The sequence below is a fragment of the Austrofundulus limnaeus genome, unplaced genomic scaffold (assembly GCF_001266775.1).
Source record: "Austrofundulus limnaeus strain Quisiro unplaced genomic scaffold, Austrofundulus_limnaeus-1.0 Scaffold24, whole genome shotgun sequence".
NCBI classification, from domain to species: Eukaryota; Metazoa; Chordata; class Actinopteri; order Cyprinodontiformes; family Rivulidae; genus Austrofundulus; species Austrofundulus limnaeus.
Window position 1 is genome coordinate 665,068 of NW_013952426.1, and position 19,807 is coordinate 684,874.

Consider the following 19,807-nt stretch of genomic DNA (forward strand, 5'->3'; position numbering starts at 1 on the left):
CCCCCCCCCATCTGTTTTCTCGGTGATGCAAAAAAATTAAAGTAATACATTTTCCTGTTGGCGCTATTGATGGGGAAAAAAAGGAATATATTGCACAGCTGCTCAAGGGGGCCATATCTAAAATCAGTGCGAAGCTGTTTTTTCTGCATTGCAGACATAAACGTGGGAGAAAGCTGAAGTATTCTCTGGTTTAAGCAGCTTTGTGAATGATGGAGGGTTGTTGTTACAAATACTTAATTCCCACCTTGCCAACACTTGAACCTCTCCCCAGACAATTTTCAGATAGCTGGAGCCATTTGAAGAAACATTTTCTCCAAGTGATATTGTTGAAAAGTGGCTGTGTGTATGGGCTTTCATTCCACTCTAATGACCCTGAACAAAGCTAAACTGAGCAGGGATGAGATGAGAAAATAGACTCTGAGCATAAGATGGCCTGCAGATAAAATGTTTGTAATGTTGAGGAGGGGGAACACGATTAAGTAAAATCAGTTCAGCTAAAAAGGCGCTATCTTTGATTTACAAAACAAAAGAAAGGAAAAAAAATGGTCCAACGTTGTGCATAATTGTGCTTTAAATTTCTAAATAATGCTAATGCAAATATGTTTATGCAGAGCTTAACTCAGAGCACAAACTTCTTAGAAATAACAACAGGTTTAATGTATGAGATCCCCCTCCAAAAATGTAATTACCATCATTCATTTACATTGATAAAGCTTTWAAAGCAAATTTATTTTTGCTAATTTAGACCTTGGCTGTGTCAATTCATGGCTTGCAGCTCACGTCAGCCACATTTTTTTGCCGCTTAAGTCACTGCCCCCCATCATAGGCTATCCCAATTTGAGACGCCTACTCATGTGGCTGACAAATGCAGCCGACAAAACCCAGAAAACGTCAGCCAATGGTATCTCAGAATTCATTGCTTTGTCAGCAAATTAAACAGAAAAACATAGATGGAAAAGTTTTTTTTTCTTATTATTTTACTGCAGAGTTTTTGTTTTTTTAATGACAGAGTTTGGAAATGTATCACAAACTAAATAATGTAAGTTAAATAACTTAGCTGAAGCAACTTTTGTTGCAATGGGATGTTAAATAAAATGCTGTAACAAGAACTTATACTAGAGTTAAACCCAACATATTAATGCTTTTTATTTATTTACTTGTAATGATTTTCTATTAAAACTGCATTTTATGAAGTTATACATTGAAAAAACAACTGAAGCTTTGTGGAATAAAACGTTATCATCATGGTAACGAGGCAGCGCATGTTCACGCAAACATACATCCTCCGTAGACTCGACCATCTCATTTCATCGCCGTTTATGCAGCAGACACAAGCAGCCTACGGCCCACGTAGACTATGATCAATTTCTACCATGGTCTATGAATTGAGACACAGCCACTGAAATAGGAACTTATTGGCTTGGTTAGTGAGGTTGTTATTGTAGCATTCTGTGCACTGCATGTGGCATCAGTCCAAAACAATCATAGAAAATAGCTGTATTAAAGAAAAAAATATGAAAATTGTTCAAGGTCTGGACAAGAGTATGCTGTAATGAGCCTCCCACCAAACCTGGACAATTGTTAGCAGCAGCAAAACTTCAACCCAGCAGGCTAACACTACTGCAACAAAATTACCAAGTGATGTAATCTTTCTATATACATAATTACATATTATGTACTTCACATGGCTACATAGTCTAACTGAAGCTCTGCTARCACTGCCTGTAGTTAACTGCACTTAAAATAAAACTTTAACTTGAAAATATTCAAATATTTTTCCTTCTAAATCTTGAAATAATGAACCCATATTTAACATGCATTTCAATATTTATACATGGGTAACAGAGTTTGAGATATTTTGTGCTTTTTAAATATTGATCCCAATGGCAGCATGTCCAAACAAAAAAAAATAGGCCCTAAAATAGATCCTTGAGGTACACCACAGCAAATTGGAGGTGATGCAGAAGAGTATTCCCCCATGGAAACGGAAAATGACCTGTCTACTACATAAGACTAGAACCTTGTTAAAAATGARCCTTTAARACCAACATGTTCAAGTTTAGATAAATGGATGCTGTGATCAACCGTACCAAAGGCAGCAGTTAAATTTGATAACTAAAACAAACAGATTCTAAGAAGTGAAAAAGAGAAAATACCACAGTGATATGTCCATTTTTGTTTACTTTTCTTCATCAGGAGATTTTTAATGCTATTAGAAACCCAGTTTTCATGTAGTTTCTTCTACTTCAAAGATCTGGACTATTTATTTATTTATTTATTTATTTATTTATTTATTTATTTTTGTAACTAAACTTTTATTTTGAAGCAGTCTAAGAATTCCCATTTACCAACCTCCCCACTACTTTTCTCTTTATAGCAGCCCCACTGGTAGCCCACCTGAGAGCTGGACTCAGATACTGCACCATCCTCTGCCTCCCTTCACACTTCAGCTCCAACTCCTGGGGACGGGGCTTGTGGGACCTTTAAAACATTTTAAAGTTGACAGATCAATGTAGAAAAAGAGTTTTGCTGGCATTTCCCCCCAAAAGGGAGCAAAGGCTCAGGTATGATTCAGATTTAGGAGATGTTTCAGCTCATGGAAAAAGTTTTTTTTTTTTTTTTAATATGACAAAGTGCACAATAACTGTAAAAAGCAGCTTCCAGATTTAAAATAGATCAGCAAAACAAGTCTTTTTTAGAACTGCAGAAATGTTTTTTTATGGGGAGTTTTGCAGTGGTTACATTAAATGCTCCAAAAAATTAAGTTGTTCAGCAAATTTGACCTGGTTATTTTAACTTTAATATCTACAACATGACCTATAAGGGGGGAAAAGTTATTTTTATTTTAACTTTTTTTTCTTTTCTTTCAAACCTCACATCTTACCATACAAGGTTATTTATCATTATCAATAAAATGAGCAGTTATAATTATATACATGTGAGTTAGGCTAAAATGAAAAAAATAAAAATAAAAAATTCTCTAAAGCTGTTTTATTTGTTGACTTCTCACTGCATTTTCTTAAGAAAGCATTAACAGCAAAAGAATTTTGTCAAATAGCAGCTTTAAATATATTCATCCAACACTAACGTGAGATGTGAATGACTTATTTTCTGTTTTTGTCCTGTAATGTCTTCAACACTCATGGTTTGTGCTTTAGGTACACATCAAAATATTTCAAGCTGCTGCAAGGGAGTTTGGCTCATGATATTAAATAAAACAAAGGCATACAATTTTTTTTGATTTGTAGGACAAATTGTACAGTATTTCAGGGATAAATGATCCATATTTATATTCCCATCAGAAATTGGCCACCTTAATGACGTGTCCATCTTTATTTTAGACCCTTAGTATGATATACAAATACTGAAGGTGTAAATYAAGCTCACATCTATTGTTGTTTTATTTAACATGCAGACAATGCACTGCCTCCATGCACAGATTTGACCTAATCTACACCATGTTTAAATTCTCCCACTTGAGTTCACAAATGTCAAAATGGTGCCAATGTTTTTTTTTTCTTTTTTTTTTCTTAGACATGCTGATGTTTGCACAGAAAATCTTGGCATGGGGTGCAGAAATCCTCGGTTTTATTTTTGCAGTGATCTGATATTATTCACTGTCCTTGTGGGCAGAGAAGCTGTGTGTCTTTGCAGCCCTCCCTCCCCGCCTGACCTCTTCTCTGCTGGCACCAACTGTCAGCTCTGGTGACTCAGATGGCCTTCAGCAGGTATGTTGGCACCATAAAATAAACAGCATGCCTTAAAGGTAAGAGGTATGTTAGCACCGGTCATCCACAGGTGACTGGGAGTCTCTTAAGAAAACACATTCATCTTTTTAGAAGGTCTGGGCTGTTTTTATTTTTTCTGTACCTGTTTAATCCTCTGTGTGTGTGTGTGTGTGTGGGGGGGGGGGGGGGGGTATACCTCTCACCTGCAGTCAAAAAGCATAAGGTGACCTCAACAGGCCACCAGTTCATCACACAAAGATACCAAACACTTATACATGCACACATTTCACACACGACCCCACACACTTCACTAAAGTCAATTTAAAATAACTAATTAACTGAAGAACACACTTTTGAGAAGAAACTGGAGAAACCTCTTCTATACCGATGGAGAAAATGTAAACTCTGCAAAGAACCCAGCTGAAATGTAAACATATGACCTTTCTATGGTTATGTTCACACTKCAGGTCTTAATGCTCAGTTTGATTTTATTGCAAATGTCTGATTTTTTTTGCGTGGACATTCAAATTATATTTAAAATGCAACTGCAATTAGTGTTAACTCTCCACTGCACTGATGCAATCTGTATGCGCAGAAGACGTGATGTCACATTCAGCTCACTGTTTACAGAAGTAGCTAAACATGGATGCTACTTGTTAAGATGTCAATTCTGAAGTTGTTGTGCAATCACGTGCTTGTTTAGTTCACTGTATGTGTTTGAGCCATCCTCTTGTCGGCTGCTTGATCAGTCCTTTCACCTCCACCTCACCGATGCAAAAGTGAGATGAAATATAACATGACTGTTGAGACTACAGCTGCTTTGAAATGTATTCGGTTGAGTTCCACATACTAAAAAGGCCTGGGTTGAATTTGAAAAAAAAGTGGGTTTCTCATTATCATATCACTATCATAAACAATCTGATATGGGTCGTATGGCGCAGAAAAATTAGATTTGTGTTGCATTTGCCTGCAGTGTGAACATAACCTTAGATGCAACAGTGCTAACCACGTGCCCCACTAGCAGCCCATTATTTCTGGAAAACAAAATTTTAATGGAACAGTGTAAAAAGAAAAGTAGTTTCTTACTCTTGGAACTTCCACAGTTACCCAAGAAAAGAAAACAAGCTTAATTTTAATCCAACATGTTTTTAGCTTTAACTAAAGATGGCCTTTCATTTGTCCACCTTTTCAGGGACACCACCGAGCCATTAGTTCAGGTATGTTGATGACACCTGGGTTAAAATTAAATCCCAGGAAGTACAAAGTTTCACTGATCACATCAAGTCTGTGGATAAATATATAAAGTTCACATGATAGGATGTAAAAAAGGCAGGTTGGCTTTCCTGGATCATGACATCTCTGGACAGTTGGAAACTGATATTTGTCACAAACCCACCCACACAGACCAGTATTTGCACTTTGAACCCCATCACCCACTGGAACACAAGTTAGGAATCATCAGAACTCTGTACCACAGAGCAGACAGGGTCCCCACAAACCCAGGAGCCAGAGAGAAGAAGAAATCACACACAAGACAGGCCCTGGAGCAGTGTGGTTATCCTAACTGGGCTTTCCTCAAGGTAGACAAGGAACCCAAACAGGACTCTAGTCAACCACTTGGTGAAAAGGAAAACCTCAGACCAGTGGTCATTCCCTATGATGCGTGGGTTTCAGTGAAACTGAGACGTTTATTCTCCAAACATGACATCTCAGTGGCTTTCGCAACCCAGAACACATTACGACAAAGACTAGTTCACCCCAAACATCCAGTTCCCTGGCACRAACAGAGAAATGTTGTGTATGCTGTTAAATGTCAGGAGAACTGTGACCAGTTCTACTCCAGGGAAATAAAGCAGGCACAGTTCAAAAGGAAGGTCCAACACCAGAGATCAACATCATCAGACCATATTATGCAGTTTACTTTCATCTACAAGCCAGTGGTCACTTTTTTAGGGATGAAGATGTTCTCATTCTTGGTAGAAAGGAACATTGATTTGAGAGGAGTAAAGGAAGTCATTTTCGTGAAAAAATAAAATATCCATCATTAAACAGGTGGAGGCTTCTGTGTCCAGTTGCCATCTTACAATGCTGTTATTATGAGAATGACTCAGCCCTCTGGTAACAATAGGTGACAATCAGGGCACTAGCAATCTATTGTTAGACTGAGGGTCCTCTGTTGAATGTAAACCTGTTCTAATTGTAATTTTTAAAACTGTTTGTCCACTATGTGGAGGCTGCTTATAAGGCTGAGTTTACCTGTAACTTCTCAGACTGAAGAAGTTTCTTGGAGGATAGATGAAAGTTGTTTTTTTTTTAAACAACGAAGAACTCATACAGAGGACCTACTATATATATATATTTTTTAGATATACTCACATCTTTACTCTTTGAATGAAATCACTCTGGATGTTTTACATTTCTGGTTCTGACACTGTTGTGTTTTCTTGTTGCCTTCTTGACTGTTTTTTTTTTTTCTTGAGAAATAATTTATTCCCCAAAATGTTCACCTGACAGAAAAGAAATAAAGCCCATAAAGGAAGTAAGTTCTCCCTGTTTATCAATGTTACATAAAGCACAGCGCATTCCTAACTTATTTTGAATTCAAACAAGCACAAATGCATTTTAGATGTTTTTAGGCCTTCGGCACACGCTATTTCCAGCTTCGTCAAACGACGGCGTTAAATAATTATGAGCAGGTGGGTTGGGCGCAAGCCGTGGAGCTCGGCGGGGGCTGTCATGCTAACTCCTGCCCTCGAGGTGAGGGAGGCGAGGAGAGGAAACAAAGAGCGAAGCACTAGGGAAAGGAAAAGGTTAGCAACTTTAAAATAACGAGTCACCTTTGTGAATTTGGGAAACTGACATGCCTTGAATGGTGTTTGCACAACATATAAAAAAGACAAAGCAGCATGTCAGCGGAGAMGATGTGATTATTCAAATTATGGCCCACGGGACCTTCAGGTGGAAACTGTGCTCTTTTTTTTTTTGGCCGCCATCACTTCCCTGTGTGTAGGAGAGGGGTTGTGAGGCTGGAGGCACAGCGCCCCCGGCAACGCTGCCATGCCAACTCCAATCATGTGTCCTGCATCTCCACAAAACAGCTGAGCCTCTCGGGAGGAAGCAGCCAACAGCTAGCCAGAAACAAACACCTCTCTGTTCTTGATGCTCAATGAGAAATGCCTATGGAGAGGATGAGGCTCACAGAGAGAGGCTGACTGAGATAAAGGCAGAGGGATAAGAAAATAGCAAACAGAGTTTGGGAGCTGAATCAGCTGCAGCAGAATCARAATCCTGAAGTTAAAGTTGTTCACTGCAGTCAAGAATGTGTTAGGAAAGAAACAACTCTGTATTTCAAAAACTAAACACCRATAGGAGATGTAATTATAGTTTAAAAGAATCTTGTGCAACCTTTTCTTACTCAAAATGATGGGGATCAGTCTCAGTTACTACCACATATAATAATTCAAGTCATTACGCTGTATCTGTTAGATTTAGTTATAGCCATTTATTTATTTTTTTATCGTCACTTGACAATGGCAGCCATCTTGAAATACAAATCCCTTGTAGATGTGCGTCTAATTTTCTCAACATTAATTATTTTATCATTAATTCATATCATTATTTTATTATCATTAATTAGTCTCACATAATTTACACTTTACATGTGATTTTTTTAAACCTGAATGTTTTATCACTGGGTGTAGAATTACAAATTTGTCCAAGAAAAGTCAGATTAGTGAAATGCGATGGTGGTAAAAGTGAAAATTGTTAAACAATTAATGATTATTAAAAAAATGTTGCTAACACCATGGTAATTTGATTGTAGCTGCAATGTGTATGAAGAGGAAACAGTGTTTAAGACATGTTTGTTACCTACACGTCAAAACAATTTAATTTTAGCAATTTATGTGTGTGATCATTGTGATCAGTTCCATTGAGGCTGGAAAAAACACTGGGGATGGCGCAGAGTTGTGTCACTGGAACTGCGATAGCTGACGTCACTAAAACACCCAAAACATATCAAGCTGAAGGGGCTAGTAAAACACAACAGAATTATAAAATAACCCTATTTTTTCTTTCTTACCAGAATAACCATTTTCTTAAGCATTGGATTAGCAGACATCATCAGTTTTCACATTGTTTTCATAAGAGCTTTTGGGGCACCTCTGCAAAAAGTTTCATTGCTGCTACAGGAACCCYGTTGTCCAAGCAGAAAGTGAGTACACAACAGCGTGGCTTCAATATAGAACAGTGCCTRAAAATATTGCTGGCGCTTAGAGTCATGGTCAGCTGCTGCAGCTGATGTGGGGGATAGAAATTTTGATGCACGTCATACACTGTCCGTGTGTTTTGCCCTTAATAACTAATGACTACAACAGAATCCATCACAGCCTGATGAACACGACATTGTCAAACAGTAAAAGGAAATGTTCATTTCCAGTATWATTATCGATTTTAAAAATCCTATAATAAATAAGGAAACCTAGTTCAAATTCTTGCCATTGATGTGAGAAGTCTGTGCCAGGTCTCCTATGTTCAAAGAACTCCATATTTTCTGTGATTCTGCTCTGAGACTCTCTCTGAAAATCCCTGGATTTTTCTGACAACCATCCAAAAATAAAGAAAAAGGGGGAAAAAAAAACAGAAAAGGAGTTTTGATTTCATCTGTTCAATCTGAGTGTTTCCTGCCTCAAACAATAAAGCTTTAACCAAAATAAGCACAGACCCAAAAGACACATTTTAGAGCCATAACACTCAGATAGGATGTTTGCAGGTGCTGCTCTAATCTCTAAAATGTTGTAAAGAAATTTAGCAATTTTTTTTTCATTTTCAGCAATGCCCTCTACCTTTATCCTAACGGCCTCCCTCTGACAACAAGACATCTCAGTCTTACCATTTACTTCCTAAATCAGTGTCGTATTTAGGAAAGCAACAGACATCACTGAAAGGTTGAACCTTTATTCTGCGAAGAAAAAGGTCAAACAACTGAAAAGCAGCAGCTGCAGTTTTTTTTTATTGAACTGTCCGTTAATGAAAGCAGTTACTCTGGAGCTCGACTCCTCTGGACGGAGACTGTGATTGCTTTCCCCCACAGTTAGACACGGATGTTAGAGAAGCTGAATAGCCTCAGTCCTTCCTCCACAGCTAAAGCACCACTTAGCATGGCCCCATGGGGTGGAAGTTTGAAATTAATTCCTCAAATTGCAGAAGTTTGAAAAAAAAAACACATATCACACAGGCAGAGCCTGTGTCCCATTTTTTTGTATCTGTCTGCTGCCTCTTCTTCAATATGTTTTTCTTTCTTCTCATCATCTTTTTCTCTTTCCTGTCTGGCTCGGGCCATTTTCCTCATTCYCTTTTTTAGTTTCCCCCCACATAACCCGCTTCCCTCTCGCCTCCTGAATATATATCCAAAGGCATTATCAGAATCTTCTTTGAGCGTCACGGCAGTGAATGAGCAACATCATTTTCAGACTCATTTTCAGCCTTGTGGCTTCATCTGCTTGCTTTTCCAGTCACCATAAGGAAAGAAAAAAATGGAGAAAAAAAAAGGAAGGAAAAGCTTCTCCGAGGACATCTAATATACCGCCTACATGTTCAAATGGGCCGAACACGAGTGTTCAGCGTGAATCTTCTTTCGGCTTAATCTAATGACTAGCTCTCTACAAACTCTTCTTAACCTTCCCTCCTCTCTGATAAGAAAATGTACATTTGGCTTCGCCGATAAGAAGTATTAGGCTTCGAAACGGCACATGGACTTTAGAATTAGATTGGAAAATGGGGCCTAAAGGTTGTGTAGAAACCTAAGAGGTTAAATGTGCTATCCTTCGTGATGTGTTTTAGCATTTTTAAATTGACAGAAAGGATGAGCTTCTGGAATCAAACATGACCAGATCTGTAGAGAAAGATGAACATGAAAGTTTCTCACTTCGATACTTAGTTTTATTATTTATTTTCTCAGAGACAGAAGATTATAAAAAAAAAATCACAGCAAAACAAGTTTATTTTTCCACATTTGTGAATGGAGGTTGGGAAACCACTTATCAAAAAGTACTATTTTTGTAAAGAATTGTTGGAGATTTGATTGTCTAATTCAGCTATGAATTATAAAAATCCAAAGCAGTCTTTATGGTTATTTCGCATAATTGCAGCATCAAAGTGGCTAAATGGTAAAARCACAGTGAGATGAGTAACCATTAAGTTTACTAAAGTAAATTTAAAAAAAATGTTTTGGACTGGATTTCATTAACTCATAAGCCTGGATCAATGAATCAAATAAAGTGTATTATAAAATGTTAGGATAGTGCATTTATAAATATAAATAAATGCAAACAAAGTATTTTAAAAAGTTTTTTTTAAGTGTTAGCTTGATTTGTTTCCAGCAAAGAACAGCAGCTGCTCACATATTTTCTTGAAACAGGTCAGCTGAAAGAAGCGTGATGTGAAAGCTCRTTTTATTGCCTAAAGCATTAAAGAGATAGTTAAGATCTTTTAAAGTGGGGTTCTGTGAAAAYGTGTAAGGCAATAGGTATTTGCTCTTTGAATTGCCTCATTGTGAAGAAATCAAATTTAATTTGGCCAGACTGACGAGCTGTCAGCTACTCCAAGCAGAGCCAAGACACARAGAAGTGGATCGATCTAAGTTTAAGTGAACACTATTTGATAACACTTTACTTCGTTAAAAAAAACTTCAAAACACCCAATTATTTCAGCATGTCAGGGACGGCAAAGAAGTGCTACAGCTAGCTGCTGCTGACATTTTTGTTTTGCTTCCAAATAAACAATGTGAAACTGATGGTTCATAAAATAGTGTTTGGATGAACAGCAAATTGCTAATAATTACTAATAATTTGAACCAGTCATCACAGTCAGAGTCAGAAAGTCAAAAAATGCATCTAAATATGGCATTTCCCCGAGACAGAATGTAAACATTGAGAAATGATACCCACCATATCAGAGAATGATGTAGAAGTTGAAGGACCCAAATGAGGGACTAGCAAGCAGAAGGCTGAAGGTGAAAGACAAAAAAATTATTTTAATAACTTACTCAACAGAGGCTAAAGAAATTGAAACTAAAAGCGCTGCCGAAGCAGGAAAACCAAAAATATTCATTGGGCAAGCAAAGCAGATACCAGTGGGTAGGATAATGATCTGGCAGTGAAAAAAGGAAACGGGGAGGAATATAGTGACAAATGAACAACAAGCACGTAACAATCAGCGAACAAATGCAGGGTTTGCAACAAGAGCTTAAAGGAACGTAGGAAGACAAGCTCTATARAGTACAACAGAGGAGAAAATGAACACAAAAACCTGAAACACTAAAACTGAAGGGAAAAAAGGAAAAGCAAACGCGACAAGATTACCTCAGAAAAACAAAAAACAAAAAAAAGGCATTACAAGTAATGCTGGGATGTGCTGATTTCTAACTGCAGGTGTTCAGATTTGATTAGGATTTAATGTACTTCATGAAAAACAAAGAAGAAAAATCCATTTCCTGTGTCGAGTTTGGGGTTTTGCARCAGGTGTCCTGACAAACAAAGCAGACGGAGGAACGGCGCAGAGCGGTGGATAAGGAGCATCTGATTTTTTGATTACGCTGGATCTCTAGTCTTCTCCTTGTACCACAAAGTAAAAAAAAAAACATAACTCTTCAGACTCAAAGTCTTCTGCTATAGATTAGCAATACCCTGTGATTTCATTGACAGGACTTGCAGAGGCGTTCTGTGGCATGAAAGAAAGACAAAACTTGCAGCTATGGATATTCAGAGTCATTAAAACAAACCATCTCCAGCTAAAGGAAAAAAAAAATGAAAGAAAAACTTGCCTCAACAAAGTCTTGATCTCAACATCTTCAAGTTGGAAGATTATCTGAAGTACAGCCCAAACACAGAGGATCTCTGAGATGTGTCAAGATCTATACAACAACCTTCTTGTCATGTAGCACAAAGCATGCTCAAATATGGATTTTTTTTTGTTTACTTCACATAATCACTTGTATTTTTACTTGAACTTTAGTGTTTCAACTCTGTGGAGACCTTCAGGAGAAGATCTTTTTTTTTGTAACAGTATCTACAACTGTGCATCACCCACATTTAGAAATTAATCTCAAAGTGATTACAGCTCTGCTTGGATTCAGAGCAGRGCAAACGGAGGAGCAACCACAAATATACTAATTTTGTTTAATTTATGCTCAGGGACTAAACCAGACACTCTGGAGGGGAAAAAAAAGACTGAATCATTTCATTATATTCACCATCCCGGAAGAAAGTATTCAATTCCCATCACAGATCCATGCTTATGCCTTGTCAAGGGCCACCTAACCATTTCAGATTGCTGTATCGTATGCCCATATCACCCCTTTATTCTTCCTTGAAACTTAAGCCGTAGGGAAATTGTGTTTTGAGAAAGGATGTTGAATATTTCAGCTGGCCCTTAGCAAAGCAGGAGAATTATAACGTTGGATAGTAATTTCCAGGGAAGATGAGAATCAGCAATATAACCTGGCTCATCAGGGAGCGCTCTCGGCACAGGACTGCTGACAACGCTTTCACCAGAAATAGCTCATGACTTGCAATTTAGGAATCCTTTCAGTATAACACAATGTGACTAGCTCTGAGATGTCAATGAGATATGAGAGTGCTGGCCCTGATGAGACGCTGTGTGCGACACTGGCCAACACGAAAGGTGACTTGACCATTTCCATTTCTCAAGGTTGGCCACTGAACTTTTATGACTTTAAGAGACCACTCAAGGTAAGTGACCGAAAAAAAACCAATATGGTAAAGAGTGCTTTTAAAGTCCAACACCCACCATTTTTTCACATTACATATCTAGCAAAATATCATCAATACAACAAATGAATACTTATGTTCTGTGGCAGACATTGAAAAGTAATACAAATTGGTTTCAAGCTGTTTCTGTCGCAGCTTTAAAAACAGCCCTTTAACTTCCATACATGGGGTGTGACGTCATGCCAGGGATCTGGTCGTGTGAGACGGCAAGAATTTTATTGAGCAAGGCTGGAGGCAGCAGTAAAGATGGGAAGTCTCACGGAGAAAACAACCCCCACCCCCACCAAACAAACAAACAACCCCCCACACCTTCCTTTTGACTGAGGCCCAAAGTTATTTGTCAGGTGTCAAAAACCTAAAGAGAGAAGACAAAAAAAGTTGAAGGAAGTTTTGGAGGGTGATCAACACCGCAAGCGCAGGAGTGAGTAATGATATCTGAGATATTTATGATCATAGATATGTTTGGATTTTACAGTTAGGGTGTAGTGTGTACTTAATGTTTAGTTTAGTAAGTTTTAGTGTGCTTGAGACAAAACAATGAGGAGATTCTTGAACATAAAAACTGCAGCTTCTATTAAGGTGGGAGATGATCTAGCCACAGATCCAGAAATTAAGAGAGCGGCAAGGAACCTTCTCCAATGGAAGAGGAGGAGATGAAAAAGAAAAACAGTAGTCAAAGGCTACCTTTACACTGCAGGTCTTAATGCTCAATTTTGATTTTTTACATGGTCTACATGCAACAGAAAACAAAATAATTATTATTTGGCGATAGAAACATTTTGCGCATTTTTGCACCCTGAGGTACAAAAGAAAAAAAAACGTTCAATTTCAATTCAATTCAATTCAATTCAAAAATACTTTATTGATCCCAAAGGGGAATTAGTTACTTCAAGGTACTTACACAATTCCATTTACAGCTGAAGTGACAGGCCAATATTTTTTTTTAGGAACGTTCCTACAGTTATTTTTTTTTCTTCTTTTATTGTGTAAATGAAAGGCATTTGCAAGTTTGCTACGGAAGACCTGGCTAATTAACAAACTAATAATGTCAGGCCCCCAACATGCCTAGTTTAAAGAGCAGAAAATAACAACAGAGAACCACTATCTTGAATAGTGTGTACTTTCATGTATGCAATATTCTTGAATTTACTTATCGATTCATATTAATTTTCTTAAGTTCACATCTATTATCCATCAAAAATGCAATCTTTTAAAATGAGCTCCGGGATGATTGGTGTGTGCTGAATGTCGGTTTAAAAAAACACTCAAATACAATGAAACAACACACGTGTTAATTGTGTTAATTATATAAATAATGTTATATCTGTAAGTAGTTACAGTGCATACACTGTTACAGCAAAAAGTCATTACATCCTAACTGTGTTAATTACTAGCATTTTTACTTGTATTCATTCAAAACGGACCCATACGCACAATAGATACCGATATCCATGTCGATATCGGGTTGCTATTGATATGCCATTGAATATGATAATGTTTACATTTTATGCACAATGTTTAGGTTCCAACTCAGTAAGTACTCAGTATTGGTACTTGGTATTGGCAAATACTTAAACTAAGGTACACATACCTTTATTCCATTTGAGAAAATCTGGTATCAGGGCCTCTAGTATAAGAGCATTTAATTTCATTCAAAAATAGAGCTAGTGATAGTTGTTTTAATATAAAATACTGTATAAATAAGGTGTTTTTAAATAAGGTTCTTAAACCATCAATGTGTCATCCTGAGTTATGTTTCGTCTTTAGAACCCCAGTCGTATTTCTACCAACTTATATGGTTTTCTCTCTAGTATCTCTATAGGGATGTTTTTAATAGCTGACTTTAAGCCCTGGGCTTGAAAAGACTTATACTTGTCACTATCAGTGTGTAGTGACAAACAAATTGCAGTACAAGATTGCGACTTGGATAAATTGATGCTCTGAGACATAATGTCAACACTATCTTGGCTCACAGTGTTGCATTAAAGTCCCTGTAATAGTTTGTGTCAGGATCACCATTAATTTGTCACAGTGTTTAGCATTTAGCCAAGCATGTCACCGCTGCCATTGTTTGCTAATGGTGTGTTCCAGTGTGTGAAGTTGAGGAGGTAAAATGTTTGCTATATTTCCATTAACTCTAATCCAATCAGGTTCCTCCAGTATGGACTGTCCTCCACAACATTAATTCATTTAGATTTCACCAAGATTCACTTCCCATATTCATGACAAAGTTGTTTTTTTTTTTTTTTTTTTTTTTTTGTGCAAGCTGGTGTGGACGTTCTTAACTAAAACAATAATCAACAGAGACAGATTTCTTATATTTCTAACACCAGCCACTGTCTTTGTTTTATGAGCCAATTTGGGTGTGTGCAAGCTCCGAGGGGAAGGTGGAGCAGAGCTCGACATCAGGGTGAAATAAACACGCGAGGGAGATTCGGAGAATGTTTGTTCAAGCTGTCACATGTACTCAGGGTGATGCTGGAAACTGTGGGGGTTGATAGGTCCCCTGTTATCCATCCGTCCTGCATTACATCAGCTGCCACTGTAGCCTATAGCCTCACCAAATGTCCTCTGTGACAACAAACTCCCAGTTATGTGGATTTCTTTTGCTTCGGGCAACATGATTCTGACACTGAGCTCACTTGTTTGGAGTTATGAGGTGTCAGCCTGGACCACCTCATTCCAAAGAGATTGTGGTTTTTTTTCCTGTGAATGTCTAGGTAAAAACACTATGTTTCCCAGCAAGCAGAGTTTATATCTCTGAAAATTCATCATTAACTTATTGTTTTGTGTATGTGTGTGTATGTGTGTGTATGTGTGGGGGGGAGTCCCATACAATTGCCTATAATGGAACATTATATATAAAGCCAATACAGCTACCTTCAGATGCGCCGTAAATTACATCAATCCRTAAGCAAAGGTTGAGCCTTCCGTAATGCTTCCTGCTTGCAAACAAGACAAAACTCGATATAAAAATACTCAAACAGAGGCAACACAAATAAAGGAAGATGAGGAGACCATATCCTCAGGATGGCGATTTATTCTATTGATTTGTCTTTGGGCTATTTTTAAAATTTCTGCATCGACATAAACATGTGAGTGTATGCATTTGTCCAGGACTGTAYGGGAAAAACGAAACCTTTGTAACTCTAGAAATATTGATCGTAGTGGAGGAAAATCAGGTTTGCTGCACTACAACAGGGAGCTTTTTTTCTTTATTTTGTCTCGAGGCGAGGATTTTTGAAATACTTTGTGATAAATCCTAATAATGCTTTTAAAAAAATAAAAGAAAATATATTTGATTTTACAACATTTGACAGAAATCCCTTCATGCCACAATTACATTAAACCCAATGTGCAAAAGCAAAAATGTACTAAAGGTGTTTAACAACACAAGACATAATAAGCTGTTTTGTGTGATCTGCACATAATTTGTGTCTCCGTGAAGCAAAATGATAGCTTAATGTGTTTTAATAAAGCACATTTTTGTAAAGAAATGTTGCATTTTATGAATTCCTGTCTCTGGGAACAAAGACCTTCACTTTCCACCTCCAGCACCCACCTGAACTTTCCTGCAAGTGTGTCAAACATGTTAATTTTACACAATTATTTCCTGTTGCAGTCATAAAAATATATATATTCAGTGTGACAGTTTCCTTGTTAACACAATCTGTGTCTTACTGTTGTAAGCATAAACTAAAGTTATTTACTGTGCAAAAGCTGTAATTTTTTTTCCTAATGAAAAGCTTTAGCATCAGCTTAATTTCACCCRCTTGCTGTAAGAAGTTGGTTTATCRCTGCTTTTGTCATTAAATAAWCATAATTGTCTGGAGGCCATCATTTAGAGCCTATAGTTTTATGCCATGCATCAGTGTAGTCRTATTTTTCCTCTCTTGCTTTTGCCAAATGCAATTAGATAACATGCAGAAATGTTCATTATCCCAGTAATAAAAAAATAAATAAATCCCTGCGATATGGGGGCAATCTGAGCTTCAGTGTATTGTTGGAGACTAAAATGTTTTAGGGGCAGACATCAAGCTATCTTTTCCCTCTCATCTTGGCTCATGCACTCTCAGGCAGTTTCTCTTTGCCACAAATAAGATTTAAAGAAGAGTAAAAGTGTGTAGGCACATTATAAAGCTGTCGAGCCTCGTTCCTTATCTCAACTGTATGTCTGAAAGGTGCTTAATACGTTTAGCCTACAGGTGATATCTAAAATTTCTCTGTCTTATATTAAAGGAAACTATACAACCTTGTGCTTCCATCCTGAGTTAAAATAATGTATATATTTGTATACAGTATATGTAGATCTTATAGCTGATAGGCAGAGCTCATATAAATCATGACATATCTGGGTGTTTGGACTTTCAGGCTGCACCATGATAGATGGTGGCGGTCACAATGCATGATGCCAAGTGTGATAGATGTTTGTAATGACACCAGCCACGCCTTTCCGCTTTTTGCCTGGGACCGRCACAAAAGCAGCATGATAAATGATTTTACTTTGCACAACTTGATGAGGCCCCCACAGTCACAATGGTGCACGGCAAAAAATAGCTTCGAGTCTCGCCATAGTGGGTGTTTGTATGGTGTGTGTGTGTGTGTGTGTGTGTGTGTGTGTGTGTGTGTGTGTGTGTGTGTGAGCGCGCGCGTAACAATTGAATTACAAAACATCACGCTACCTCATCCCTGTTACCACTTCAGCTGACAGGAAAGAAAATACGTTTGCACTGTTTTCTCGCAAAAAAAGCAACTTTTCAAAAGAGGGAAGAAAAAGATCTTTTCTGTTCTCTCTTTATCCCCTCTGCTATGTCTTATTTTTGCTACCGTAAAGCAGACTTGTGTGAACAAACTTGTAGGCCTTGCTTAAAAATGTATGCAGTATATATATTTTATTTTTTTCTTTATTTAAGGCAGATTTTACAATTGATGTGATAACAGATGTGTTTTGACACGACTGATAACTTTCTGCAACTACTCGTCTCTCACCCTCTCTCAAAAAGTCATGCACAAAATCGTTTTAACTTTGGATCRTGCATTCAAAACTGAATACAGTTTTCTATTCATTACTAACTCTTTACAAACTATAGTCTAAATGTTAAAGTATTTCATATRGACTTACACACACAAACAGGTTGCCTGTTATGACAGAGTGAAACCTTTCAAACGTGTCAATSGTTAATTCTAACTGAATCAAAGAATACACTTAGTTTTTCTTATGCGCAATTTTCTGCATTTCAGCTATCATTCACTCCATCCATCCATTTTTTTTAACCTGCTTTTCCTTTCCAGGTCATTGGATGGGAGGGAGGAGGTCACTGGTGCCCATCTCCAGCAGTCACACCCTGGACAAGTAGCAAGTCCATCACAAAACCGCATAGCGACAAACAAGACAACCAATCATTCAGTCTCTCCCTCACAACTAAGAAGAATTTATTCGACAAAACAACCATTCACACGCTCTGGCCTTGTGTACAGAAATTTTGGAGCTTAGACCAGATCCTAGAAAATTGGCCAGAAAGCAACTAGACTTCCAATACGCTGGTCTTAGAACAATTTTTAGGTTTTGGCCCCTTCATGTAAAAAATAATTAAATATAAATACMTTGCCTTTATTAAAAACAATCATCTCAGATTGATTTTAAGAATTCTTGTTCATTTGTATATTTCTTGCCTAGCTGGTGTTTGTTTAAATCAAATACATATCCCTCCAGGGAGCTATAGTGCCTTTTTCCAGCAGTGCAGTCACTGTGTGAGAGGCAGGGGACCCCATRGACAGCTCGCAAGTCCATCACAGGGACAAACAGAGACAAATGAGAAAAACAACCATTCACACTCTCAACCACACATAGGGAAACTTTATATTTACCAATTAACATAACATTCATGTTTTTGGTCTGTGGGAGGAAACTGGAGTACCTGGAGAAAATGTGTTCAAAGGGAAAACATGTCTTCTCCACTCAGAAAGGCCTAAGGTCAAAAGACAGTCCTGTGACCGTCTTACTGAGAGGGGTCAACTCTAATGATGCATTCACAGCGAACACAATTTGGGTGTTAAAATGCATCCAACACCTTAATTTGGACACTTGTGCACTTTGACGTCACACGCTGGTCACATTTTCAGAGTCGGAGTGAGTTTGGTGAGTTTCACCACTCCGGAAGCTGTGAGCTGACGAGGCTCGCTTTCAACTCTATTTTTGCCCTGAGTCCGCTGACCTACATCGGTGTCCACATCTCCTGCCAGGACACCAACTACAGCCACTCAATTTCACTTGAAGAGCTCCTGTTTTCAAGTTAGTGGGCATTATTCAGGAGACCATCCCATCAGAAAATGTGTCACTGCGTCACATAGTGGAGTCTCTCTGATTGGTTGATGCTCCGCGTCGAGTTGCAGCAAACACTGGAGTTGAAAAATCGCTCAAACGTTCTCCGACGCTCCTTGATGCGTGTCCACTATAGAATTTGCATGTAAACCTGACACCTGACGCTCAAAATGCGTTTGGTGTGAACGCAGCATGACCACTCTCTGAGTTTAGCTGTACTTATTTCATGCTAAAATGACAGGCCGTGCAACACTACTATTGTGTGCGAGTGAGTAGGTAGGACTCAAAGCCCTATATCCATCTTCAAACAAGAGGGTGAGAAAATTAGGTATAGAAATATAATGTGACAGTTGATGATTCAAGCATAGTGTTAGTATAAAAATAATTACAATGTACATTATTCCATAATATGATAAGGTCTATAGTATGTGTTTATTTTTGGACCTGATAATAACAGAGTTCATCATCATTATGTTCATATATTTAAAACCTTTGAAATAAAATACATGTACTGCATTTCAGCATGAATGTTTTATGAAGAGTGGTCACTTACCTTCTAGCAGTAGCAAAGTATATGATCAGTTTTGCATGCATACAAGCTCATTTTCGTTGTTTATATCWAATTAGTGTGCCTACTTGTAAATATTGTATATAAAAATGCATAAACTCAACACTGTACRAATGGTTTAGTTAAAAGTATGTCTGTCTTCAGTTATCTATCCTTATTTGTAGAGGGGGAAAGTAACCCGAAACATGCAGTCAGCCAAAAAGAATCGTCCTCAGCAACAAATGGAGACTAAAGAGCATCAACAATCAGTGTGGAATTACATGTGAGATGATTTCTGTAACAACCTAAAAACAACCAAAACCTTTTTGAAGCAAGTGAAACTCATACCAAGTATTGATTTGATACTCTCTCTCTCTCTCTCTCTCTCTCTCTCTCTCTCTCTCTCTCTCTCTCTCTCTCT

The 19,807-nt window shown here is 37.8% G+C and overlaps 1 protein-coding gene across 1 annotated transcript in view; it reads right to left on the reverse strand.

Annotated features, from left to right (window-relative positions):
* Nucleotides 1-19,807, reverse strand: part of brinp2 (bone morphogenetic protein/retinoic acid inducible neural-specific 2) — a gene marked incomplete at its 5' end in the record, with an annotated part of 239,201 nt that overhangs the window by 168,155 nt on the left and 51,239 nt on the right.